We start from the raw sequence: 12398 nt of genomic DNA on the forward strand, positions 1-12398 counted from the left end.
AATGCTGTAATCCAAGAAACACAGCAGTCAACGGCAGACAGCAAGTGTCCACAAAGTACAATGAAATAATTGAATACGTTCCGTTCCTGTCATGCTGTTTGAGAGATACTGGAAATATCTCCCCCATAAAGGGTTCAGTGGAATTTTTGAAATTTGTTCTATTATCTAGGTGTGTTCCTGGAAAATGAGTCAACTAGGTTAAATGGAGTTAGGATGCAGTTCACCATGATCTCATTGAATGGTGCAGGAGGCTGGCAACTGAATTACCATTTTCAATTTCTCTGTCAGCACAATTCCTTGTTATCTTTCTCATGAACTATTTAAGATACTGGAAATACTCCAGAAAAATTATCAACAAAGGTACTTTTGTGGAACAGAATTTTAAACTAACGGGCAAACTTATAGTTGAGGCTTGCCTGCTTCCAAATCGATTCAGGCTCTGAATCTTGAAACTTACATTTCTTCCCAACCACTTTCCCCGCACCAGATACATGAGATGAGGCTTAAAGAGGTGAAAGCATTAAAATAATAATTATGTCCCTTTCACAATAGATAACCTTTCCTTTAGAGAATAGAAGAGAAAAGGGATCAAAAGAATAGAAAATTGTTTTTCGAGAAATAAATTATTATCTTTTGAACAAATGAAGTACAAATATGGTATAACTCACGGTACAATGTTTGCATACCACCAACTGAAAACCTACTTGAAGGACAAATTGGGAAGCAGGCTGAGGTTACCAGAAGGAAGCAATTTTGAATATGTGATTACAGACACAATGATAATTAAAAGATTTATAACAAACATGTACATCAAACTGCAAGAGAAAGAGAACGAGGAAACAAGCTGTAAACCCAAACAAATATGGGAACAAGATCTAAACATAAAGATAAAGAATGAAACATGGGAAAAGCTATGCTCCAGAACTATGAGAAATACAATAAACATGAGGTTACACATGATACAATATAATTGGTTACACAGGCTATACACCACGCCCCAAAAGTTAAATAAATGGGACCCAACAGTATCAGACAGATGTTTTCTCTGTAAGAAGGAAACGGGAACAACAGTACATGAAATTTGGGCATGAGAGAAAGTGGAAAAGTTTTGGGAAGATCTAAATCAGGTATTAAATAAAATCACAAAAAGCAACATACCAAAAAATCCAGAGATCTTTCTTCTAAGTAATATAAGAAGTAAAGAACTTGGACTCGACTTGGATGGAGCACAAAAAAGATTTATTATGATAGCCTTAGCGGTAGCAAAAAAATGTATTATGTCAACCTGGAAATTAGAAGATAGCCTGAGAATACAGCAATGGTACATAGAAATTAATAAATGTATTCCATTGGAAAAAATAACATATAATTTAAGAAATAACATCACAGTATTCGAACAAATTTGGGAACCGTACATGGAACACAACAGAGAAGTCCTACCGTGGACCTCCACCACCTAAAATGACAGAATGAGGAGACGACGAAATGAACTGACCCAGTATGTAAAAGTAGAAGACACTAATTTCTTGTTTATTTTCATTATTTCATGGGTTGAAATATGTATCATATAGGTTGAACGTTGAGTGGGTGAGGAGGGGGGGGGTGAAGGAGGGAGGGAAGCGAGGGGGGAAAAGGGGAGAAAATGACACTGTGTATATTCAAGAGGGAAATGTTTGTGTATTTTGGTCAATACGGTTCATAGTGTGAAAAATAAAAAATTTAAAAAAAGAATAATTATGGAGTCTATAGCAGGGGTGGCCAAACCGTGGCTCGCATGTGGCTCTTTGACATGTAACGTAAGGTTCATGGAAATGTGTCAGCTGAGACAGGAATTGTACAGCCTGGTGCTCACAATGGTGGTTTTAGTAGGCATGGCTAGTGATCACGTGATTGCGTCTCTCAGGCATCTGAAGTCTATTGTATGTGGCTGTTATGTTAAGCAAGTTTGGCCTCCCCTGGTCTGTGGGCTGATATTACAGATTTTTAAATTAATTATTACAAAGGTTCTGGAGGGTATTAAGATGTAATAAAGCTAGTTAACCTAGAGGGTATTATGAGATAGTTCTCCACTAGAGTAACCATAGGGTTGCTAAATTGGCCCTGGTATCCTTGGATTGAGTTCATGATGGACCTCTGGTTTGGATTGTGAGCCAGTAAACCTTCGACATGGAACCTGCAGATGTGTAAAGAAGTTTGGGATTGAGTTCTCTGTGATGCCTCTGGCCCCCAGTATTTGTCATCAAGGATGACATAGCAACATTTGTTTATCCATACCCAAGTGAAAGTCATGATCTTCAGGGAGGCACAAAGAAAAGCCAGTTGTAAAAATTGTTAATTCATAAAGCAGAAATGCATAAAGGTAACATCCCACAGAACCAGCTCTCAACAAAAGCACAATCTCATTTATTTAATTCAGCTTCTCCAATCCTCAATGTTACCATGTGACATGTCACACTGACCTTGCAGTTGCTATTCAAGCAGGAACCAGCCATTTCATTTCAGGAAGAGTTCCTCACACCTGGGCAAACTTCAATAATCTAATCAACGAACATGTAAAATGAGTTGTGCCAAATGCAGATTGCACAATGGGAGCAGTAGCACATGTAATTCAATCTCCACAAAGAGATTAAGGAGACACGGTCAGTTGTGGGTGACTGCACAATGGTAGGAGGCACCTGGGACAATCAGCTGCCTGTTACCATCTGTAATCTGGGACTCCCTGCGCAACACACCACCTCAGCACACACCTGAGCTCAACAGAAACTGTCTCTTCTTGAAAAGTGTGAAAGCAGCAAAGCAAATGTTATCAGACAAACAATTAATCTGGATATTTACAGTAGGGTTAATATTTTGTGTGAACATTGGCAGAACAATAAAACAATCAGTGGCCGTAGAGACATAGCTGACAACATTGGTTATTGAGGTGAAATATTAACTCTATGATGGGAACAGACCAACTTCAAACTAGGCACATTTCTAAGCCCAAAACACAATAAACACTTTATTATTACATCTTAATACCCTCCAGAACTTTTGTAATAATTTTCTCCTCAAACATCTGCATCTCAAACCAAGCTTTTAGTGCCTTCTTACATGTGGTTCAGTTGCATTTTTTTCCCACTCTGTGATCACCCTTGTAAACTATTTAGGATGCTCTGTTGTGATAAAGACACTGTGTAAATATTTATTGTTTCCTCTACATTTTGTGTAGGGAAATTTTTATGATTTACTTTAAATGCATTGCTAAACTGTTCAATATAAATGTTTAGATTAATATGCATTAAAATTAGTCGCATTTTCTTTATTCCTCATTGACAAATAAGCATATCCAAGGAATTAGTGCAGTATCAGGGCTGGGTCATTCACACATAAGTGCCTTTATCTGTATGGCATCTCCAATGGAGCAAAAACACAGCCAGATGTACTATAATGACAGCAAGTTGGGAAGCATGGGGTTAATGTATGAAGGGTGTTTAATAGCTTTGGGCAGGGGTGCAGTGCTGCCAGAGCTCACAGGAGAGCCACTCCAGAACCTCTGTTAAAAAAAAGGCAAAATAAACAAGCGGGGAATTTTAACTAGTAGGGAGTGTAATAGCGGCCGCATATTAACTTTAGGCAGGGTCGGCATCATGGCCGCCCCGACTCCACTGAGCACTATTCTGGACATACAAGAAACCTGTTTCTTCCAGGATCGGTACACTGATCCTCCTTCCTTATCCTACCATTTGCATTGTTTAATTGAGGGACAACGTGGGTCAGAGAACAAAGTGATGATGGGTGAATGGGATTTGTTTCCAGTTGGCACAGGATCCACAGTAGAATGTCGGAGGGCAGCCAGGATGCATTGGGATAGTGAAGTCTGGAAAAGGCAGGGAAGTCTATGGAAGTGCAATTCAGGGGCAGATGAATGGAGGTATGACATAGTGAAAATGCCCCGAGTGATGACGAGGATAAGTCAGTCCCAAACCTCTCCAGGACACAAAGTTGTGAATGGTCGGGGTGAGTGAGAGACATTTTTCGGGGGATTGTTAGAATTAGTTGCTGGGAATTCAGTGAGTAATGAACTGAATGCAATGAGCTTGATTTTCTCAAAGGAAATTTGGATGGTCTGGATGGGCAGCCCGGCAGAAGAGAAGCTTAGAATTCTTCGGCTGTCATTGGATTGAAAGGAAAGAGTGTGTGATCTACTTCAGCTGGACATTGGTGGAGAGGCACTGGCGAAAGAAAACAGTCTACAAGGTGCAAGTATTGGGGTCCACCCTTGCTTGTTCAGATTCAGATTTTGTGTCATACATGACATCACATACAACCCTGAGATTCTTTTTCCTGTAGGCAAGGTAGAATTACCACCTATTGTAAACAAATAAAGAACTGTAAACAGATAATGAATGTAAACAAACTGTGCAATACAGACACAAGTAAGAGTCCTGAAATGGTGGAAGGGTAGCTGCTGTTCCTAAACCTGATGGGGCGAGTCTTGTGGCACCTACACCTCTTTCCTGATGGTAGAGGAGAGGACAGAGCATGCACTGTGTGGTGTGAATCCTTGATGATTGCTGCTGCCCTTCGTGGCAGCGTTTCCCTGTAGATATTCTTGATAGAGGCCAGAAGAGTTTTGCCTTTTGTTGTTGGTTCACCATTCAGCCAAATTTTCAGTCTCCCTCCTGTCTGTTGACTCATCACCTTTCTTTACGCAACCCACTAGCGTAGTATCGTCGGCAAATTTGCAGATGGTGTTATTGTCATAGGTGTAAAGTGAGTAGAGCAGGGGGGGGGGGGGTGGTGGGGGGGAGGGGGTAAGGATGCAGTCACGTGATGATCCAATACTGATGGAGATTGTGGAGGAGATGTTCTTACCAATCCTCACGAGGCATTTACAAACTGGGGCTGCCGAGGACCCATATATCCTACAGTGTATCAGGTCCCTGCAGCCCCTTAAACACTGGACCCTAAATTGCCTGGATGAACAGGAACCGAGCAATTTAAAGGAGCTCCTGCCCTTTCATTGACATGGTGAGTCACCGGAGGCCCCACAAACAATTCCCTGTTCCCTGTGTTTGCCTCCAAAAGATAAGCGGCCAGGCTGAGCATGGAATCGGGGCGGGGGAGGGGGCATGCTTTTGGGACTGGGGTGATAGCAGAGACGGAACGCTGTGGGGGCAGGGGAGAAACGCAGAGTTGGGGCCGGAGGAGAACACTGTCAGGGCAAAGAGAGAAGATGTCAGGCTGGTGGGGAGCAGGGTTGGGGCAGGAGAAGTGGCCATCCTTCTTACCCATAATCCTCCATGCTGCTGGAACCGCTCTGGCATTCCAGTGGTGTGGGGGATTATGGGTAAGGAAAACGTTCCATGCGTGCAAGCGCTGATGTCGTTTTCTACCTGGGCAGCCATCGATTGCTCACAAATTGACTAGCAGCAGCTACCGGTACATGTACACGCGTAGACAATCCACCTCTGAGATGGTTTGCCTACCCATGCAGTTTTAAAAAATTTCTAAGCACCAATTAGCCAAATTGGCAGGTTAAACTCATGTTACAATCCAATGTGTAAACCCTGATTGAAGGTGGTCTGGAGGTGAGGAAATTCAGGATCCAATTACACATCGGGGTGTTGAGACCCAGATCTCGGAGTTTGCTGATCAGTTTTGAGGGGATGTTAGTGTTAAATGACAAAATGTAGTCGATCAAGAGCATCCTGATTGATGCATCTTTGCTGTCCAGATGATCCAGGGTTGTGTAGAGTCAGTGAGATGGCATCTGCCATAGACCTGTTGCTACGATAGGCACTCTGGAATGTATCCGTGTCACCGCTCAGATAGGAGCTGATATGCTTTCAAATCACTTCATCACTTTTGGTGTAAGTGCCACTGGTCGATAGTCATTAAGGCAGATTACTGCGTGCTTCTTGGGCTCCGATATGATTGATGCCTGTTTGAAACAAGTGGGTACTACACCATACCGGAGTGAGCTGGGCAGACTGGAAGGTATCCTCTAACAGGACTGGAATCCTCCTCCTGCATGATGGCCATTGAAGCAGGGAAACATGTGCTCTCGTCCTTTTGGGGTTAAGTGGATGAAATGGCAAGGATAGATCATCTTATCTTTTTTAAAGATTTTTTTTATTTTTCACACTGTGAACGTTCATCTTATCCAGGATTAATTGCCTCAGGTGTTACAGTTTCTGAGGCCATTTCAACACTGCCTCAACACAATTGATGTAAAGTACACAAACTATAGATGCTGGATATTTTAAAATTTAAATTTAGACATACTGCATGGTAACAGGCCCTTTCAGCCCACAAGAACTTGCCGCCCAATTACACCCAATTGACCTACAACCCCCGTACGTTTCTGAACAGAGCACCTGGAGGGAACCCATGCAGACACGGAGAGAACGTAAAAAAGCTCCTGACAGACAGCTCCTGAATTCAAACTCCAGTCGCTGGCGCTGTTGCACTAACCATGCTGTCTGAAGCAAATCTGAAGGAAAAACGTGGAAACGCTCCAGCAAGCCAAGCAGCATTTAGGGAAACAGCAGAGTTAATACGACAGGTCAAGGACTGCCCGAACTGACAAAGAGAGAGAAACTAAGTTGTGAGGGTGAAAGACAGACAGATAGGACAAAGGAAAAATCTTTGACAGGGTGAGGCCTTGGCAAGAGGCTGGTGATCAATACTGAAATCAGCTATTCTGTATCTCCACTTTATGGTCTCACGGGTGTATGGACAAATGAGCAAAATATGGCAGCGAGGCAAGTTTTTGGGTCGCATTAAAGGAAAAAAGAAAAACTGAAGAGATTTTAGTGGGTTATGATCTTGTTAGTTGAAGACACTGTAGCTGATGGTGAAGCATTTAACTGTTCGAGATTTCACACAACTCTACCTCTGCTTGTTTTCCAATTAGCAAGTTCTGCTGAAGGTTCACCATCTGCGAACCTAACTTGGATTTTTTATTTCCATCTGCTAATATTTGGTGGATATTTCCTACAGCCCTGCATTTCACAGTTTTTGCATGTTCCTTTGTGTTCTCTACTTTGCCTTCCCTCATTAAGCTACCAACCAGACCCTTAGTTAAAATTCTGATGGGAAAATTGCTGACGTCAGGGACAAAGGAACAGGATGAGGTTATTCAGCCCTTCAAGCACATTCAATTTATCTTGCTGATAACCATTCAATTCCACGAACTCACCTTCACACTCTACTCTTAATCAGATTTGAAAGGTCCAATTGGCCTATTGTCCTTTAACTGTACATATTGTAACAATTACACCCACTCCAATTCAAGCTATTAAAAATGTTGACTTAGTGTTCTGTTGACTTATGATAAAAGGAACAATGCCATTGTGTGCCAACATTCTATAATGATATTGATTTACAACAGGTTGTATCATGAGTTTGCATTGAGTTTACTCACTTCCTGGCATTGCACATTGTTAACATGATGTCTCAGGTCCAATGTCTAGAAATGCTGGAGATTTTCAATATGTCAGGCAGTATCTGTGGTAAGAGACCACAGATGTTGCCTGGCACGTTGAGAATTACCTTAAGTTACCTTGATGAAGGGCTCAAACATTGTTCATGTATCTTTATTGTTGCTATATAAAGTACACTGATCTGCTGAGTTTCTCCAGCATTGTGCTTTTACTTCAACCAAGGTCTCTGCAGACTTCTGTGTTTTATTTCAAATCAAAAATCATACATTAGAGCTGAGAAAGAGAGTTGAGAATGTGGTGTTAAGGTGCAGAGAGCATGAGGGACTGATAGGGCAAAGGAATATCTCTGATAGGGTGAGACCAGGATTGTTATGGAGATGAGCTATAAATAAGGTCATCAGTTTGATGGGTTAATGGGGGAAGTTAGAGAGAATTTAAAAGAGTGAGAATAAATAAAAGCTGAGAAATACAAAAATCTGTCGCACATACCCAGCAGGTCCGGCTGTTAAAGAGCAAATCTGAGCAATTTAACAGACAGTCTGGCCAGTTCTGAGTACAGGTAGTTGAAGACTGTGGACTGCTGGAGTCGAGCAGAACTGAGATACAAGAGGGTGGCGAGCGCGCTGAGGGCTTCCTGATTATGTCAGAGATTTGGATCTGGAGCTTGGGTTGCCGATGGTTTGGACTGAAGGCTGTGCAGCTGTGGGAGCGCTGGAGGCGAATCCATGGACATGCGGCGACTCTGGGGGGGCTCTCTTTTGCTTCTCTTCCTCTGACTGTAAGGGGTACCAGGCAATTTCTGCTGATGGCGAATCTTTGTTTGCCTCACTATAGAGTGGACTAAAAAAGAATTCGTGTAATATCAATTTTCTGTTCTATTACATGACAATAAAAGAATTTTGAATCTTGAAAGTGTAGATTTCAAAACTGAGTCTGGAAAGTTGCATTAAATGCAGATAGAAAATGAACTGGTGTTTCTTTAGTTTATATTCGGTCTATCGGCAGAAGACCACAGATAAAAATGGAATTGTATTTCAATGATAACATTTCAACGGCTTATATATTAATATATATTTGTATTAATATATATCAGACATATATATTTTGTGTGTGAGTGTATAAATATATTATATATGTGTGTGTATATATATATATATATGTGTGTGTGTAGTTATTATGATCTACTGTCCCAGATGTCTTGTCACAAAAGGTCCAGATGAAACAAGCCAATGTCATTTATGTAACTATATATACTAGACATGCAAGAGGTGATATTTGACTTGTGAAGGTATGTGAAATAGACAAACTATATTTGTGGCATGTCTGCTGATGTTCCATTTCATTGAACTTTGAACTTGTTTCTCTTTGGAGTTCACTGACATCTCCTGTGAAGAATTGTTAGTTATTTGTGTAATTCTGGTCCACTGAAGGCTCACTCGGTTAGATTACTGGATTAAACTGCATTTAACTTTGTTAGTTTCCTCTCTACGATTGATAATCCTTCCAAAGATTGCTACTTGGACTCATCCTTGAATAGTTGGCATTTAGAAAGTCGACTCTTCTTGAGTTTTGTTTTACCTTTAATATTTATATTTGTTCAATTTTAACGAATAATTTCTATGCTCAACTATGACTCCTGTTAATACAATGCTTCCATTATAAGATTCCCATTTTTGCATTTCAATCCCTTGTTGGTCTCACTCTGGAAAATAGGAGCAGGAAGAGCTTTTGCCCTTCAGGTCTGCTCTACTGCTCCTCTTGAAAATAATCAGGAGGGAGTTTCTTTGTTCACGTTTGACATGGATGATGTGGAAGTTCATGGAATCTGGATTCAATATTGAAGATATCCAGGACTTATTCCTTTCACCCATAAAACACTATGCCACCACCTTGGCACATCTGTCCTGTAGATGAGACAATGTACAATTGTGATGAAAGAGTCTAGGTAACGTCTGATTGTATGAGAACGACTACATCACTTGACAGGTCTATAAATCAGGTCTCTGAATTTAAACATCAGGCCATATGCAAGAGAAATATTCTATAAGATAAATGCAGATATATTGGAGAGTTAAAATGCCAGAAGATAAAATAATGTCTGAAAGAAATGACCATTTATTTATTGGTTAAATTCCAAAGACCACTTCAGGAACTTTTGGCCACCTGAAACCATGAAAATATTTCATGATGGAACATGAACATGTTGGAACATTATGTTTCAGAATGGAAGTGGAATTCTAACTTCACTTTTGTTTGCACTAAATCTTGAGAATGTCCAACAATCCATCGTCAATAAGACAATGCAGTGACAAAAAGGTTTCAACACAAATTTCTTTATTTAAATTATGAGGTAGCGTAACTCCTATCGGAGCACGGTCTTTCAATGCTCAGATCAGAGCTTTTGATTCATTGATATGTAATGTGGACCAAAGCCTAAAATCTTCATTGATTTGTATTTCTTAGCTGAAATGTTCCTGTCATGACTAAGATTGCATCTTTTGTGTAATTGTACTGTTAGAACATGATTGATTAAAGAAAAAGATATACACACATATTGCTCATTGTTAGTAAAGAGATTTGTAATGTAAATCATGGATCCACTTGAATATTTCATGGCAATTCCTTTCTTAATCACATCGCAACCAAATTGTCTGATTCAAGTAAAACTCACGTAAAGTCAATCAGTTCAGTGAAAAATAAAGAAATGATGAAAGACTTTAGCCAGCTTTAAATCATATGCTACACCAGCAGCTTGATTCTTCCAAACCCGAGAGGAATGCTGGTCTAGAGCCAGCAGTGGCAATGCAGGAACTTTCTAAATGCCAACTATTCAAGGATGAGTCCAAGTAGCAATCTTTGAAAGGATTATCAATGGTAGAGAGGAAACTAACAAAGTTAAATGCAGTTTAATCCAGTAATCTAACCGAGTGAGCCTTCAGTGGACCAGATTGACACAAATAACTAACAATTCTTCACAGGAGATGTCAGTGAACTCTAAAGAGAAACAAGTTCAAAGTTCAAATTTATTATCAGAGTACATACATGGCAGCGGGCCATGCAGAATTTCTAATTACTGGGAACTTTAAACTGTACTCAAGAAGAAATATAGACCAAAGAAATGTAAACAAACATACAAATTCTGAAAAATAAATATTCATTAATAGATAATGAGCAAAGTAAGAGTCCTTAAACGAACCTCTGAATGACTGTTGTTCAGGAGTCTGATGGTGGAGGGGTGGCAACTCTTCCTGAACCTGGAGGTGTAAGTCCTGTGGCACCCTTATCTCTTTCCTAATGCTCAGCAGCGAGAACAGGGCATGTGGTGCAGATCCTTGATGATTGCTGCTGCTCTCAGGCAGCATTGTTCCACTTAGGCTCTCGATGGTGGGGAGAGTTTTGTCTGTGATGGAATGTATTGGAATGTTGGCCAGGGCTGGAACGGAGTTTTCACCAGATTCCCATTCATGGCTGTTCATGGAAACTGCCTACTACCTCATCTCCTACGTTCCCATGTCCCATTTTTGAACAGGATAAGTGAATGAGAAAAATTCCACTCAAGAATGAATTCCTGTAAGTGTGCTTACATCAACTGGATTTTCTTTATTCTTCCTCCAGATATCTTAGCAATTCAAAATGATTTTATACTGGAACCAACAGAAACCGAATGTGCAGATCCTGTGCAATCCAACATAGTATTGCATTCAAGAAGAAAACCTTCAAGCAGTGATCAAAACAGAAAGGCAAGAATGTTTAAAATAAACTACGAAAATCTGTAGACGCTGTGGTTGAAGTAAAAACACAAAATGCTGGAGAAGCTCAGCTCAGCAGGTCAAACCATGTCCTTTATGTAGCAAAGGGAAAAATAGTGGAATCGAGTCTGGATGAGGCTCTGTGCTCTTTACTTCCTTTTCAAAGCAACTCCTTAAGTTCTCTGCTTACTGGCTCTTTGCCTTCTGAAGCCTGCGTCAAAGCAAAACATTTCAATATCATGATCTGCTGAGTTTCTCCAGCACTTTTGTGTTCTGCACTAGATGACAGGGTCTGCAGACTTCTTGTTTATTTCACATTATCGTCATAGTGCAAACCATTCACAGCCAAATAAAAGATTTACATATTGTGTGGTAGCCGTTCCGAAACATATTCAGACAAATACATAAAGAGGAATAAGAAAATGTTAACCTCACTATCAAACAAAGTGACTGTGTTGTTGCTAATATAGAAAATATACCATATCTACAAAGCATACCCATGCAGTGTTTTTTAAAATTTAAATAATTGGAAGCGGCTCAGGGAAGGTTTCTGTCCTCTTCACCCAACTGGTTACATCTGCCTATGACCCACACACTCATTTTACTGTATCCCCTTCCTCTCTGCCTACTATTCCCATCTGGCCACCACTTTCACCAAACTGTTTCCACCCATCATCTTCCTTTTGCTCAGTTTCTAATAATAATCAATCTGGCCTCCAGGTATTACATCCCAGCCTCTGTTGCTATCGCCATCCTTCTTCCATCATCAGGATCTATCCGTCCATCAATCCCTCCTCGCTTACCCATCAACTCCTGCCTCATCTCTTTACGCTGGCTATTTCGCCTTTGCACCATCAACCCTGATGCTAGGTCTCGCTCCGAGCCTGACCGTTCCTTTGCCCATCAATGCTGTCCGACCTACTGAGTTCTTCCATCAGCTCGCTTTTTTGCTCCAGATCTCTGCATCTCTTGTGACTCCAGAGAATTAGACATGGGATTATCTGGCTGTTATTTTTTTGGACCATTAAATACATCTTTAGAAGTATCGACTCTTGGAACAGTTTGATAATCAAATATGCAAGCTGTGAAAGCTCACTGGGAAAAATATTAAGTAATGCCTCTGAACATAATTCAATTATACTCTGTTGACTATAAAGTGATGTGGTAAACCCTGTGGTCATGAATGTAAATTCAATTAAAGCTCTCTCCCTCCCCTTCT

The 12398-nt window shown here is 40.6% G+C and overlaps 2 long non-coding RNA genes across 7 annotated transcripts in view; one reads left to right on the top strand and one right to left on the bottom strand.

Moving 5' to 3' along the window:
- The window catches only part of LOC138747558 (uncharacterized), a 75806-nt gene extending 73148 nt beyond the window's left edge, over positions 1-2658 (bottom strand). Inside the window, exon 1 of the long non-coding RNA XR_011347546.1 lies at positions 2460-2658. This is a non-coding gene — a long non-coding RNA (uncharacterized lncRNA). The remainder of the gene's footprint in view (positions 1-2459) is intronic.
- The window catches only part of LOC138747556 (uncharacterized), a 32697-nt gene that overhangs the window by 10551 nt on the left and 9748 nt on the right, over positions 1-12398 (top strand). For 5 of the 6 annotated variants that reach the window (XR_011347542.1, XR_011347541.1, XR_011347540.1 and 2 more), the window contains exons 1-2: positions 8636-8718; positions 11046-11170. This is a non-coding gene — a long non-coding RNA (uncharacterized lncRNA). Of the gene's footprint in view, positions 1-8635; positions 8719-11045; positions 11171-12398 lie in introns of those variants that run through there. The other variant, XR_011347543.1, reaches the window with a different exon arrangement.

The sequence above is a fragment of the Narcine bancroftii genome, chromosome 12 (assembly GCF_036971445.1).
Source record: "Narcine bancroftii isolate sNarBan1 chromosome 12, sNarBan1.hap1, whole genome shotgun sequence".
NCBI lineage: Eukaryota > Metazoa > Chordata > Chondrichthyes > Torpediniformes > Narcinidae > Narcine > Narcine bancroftii.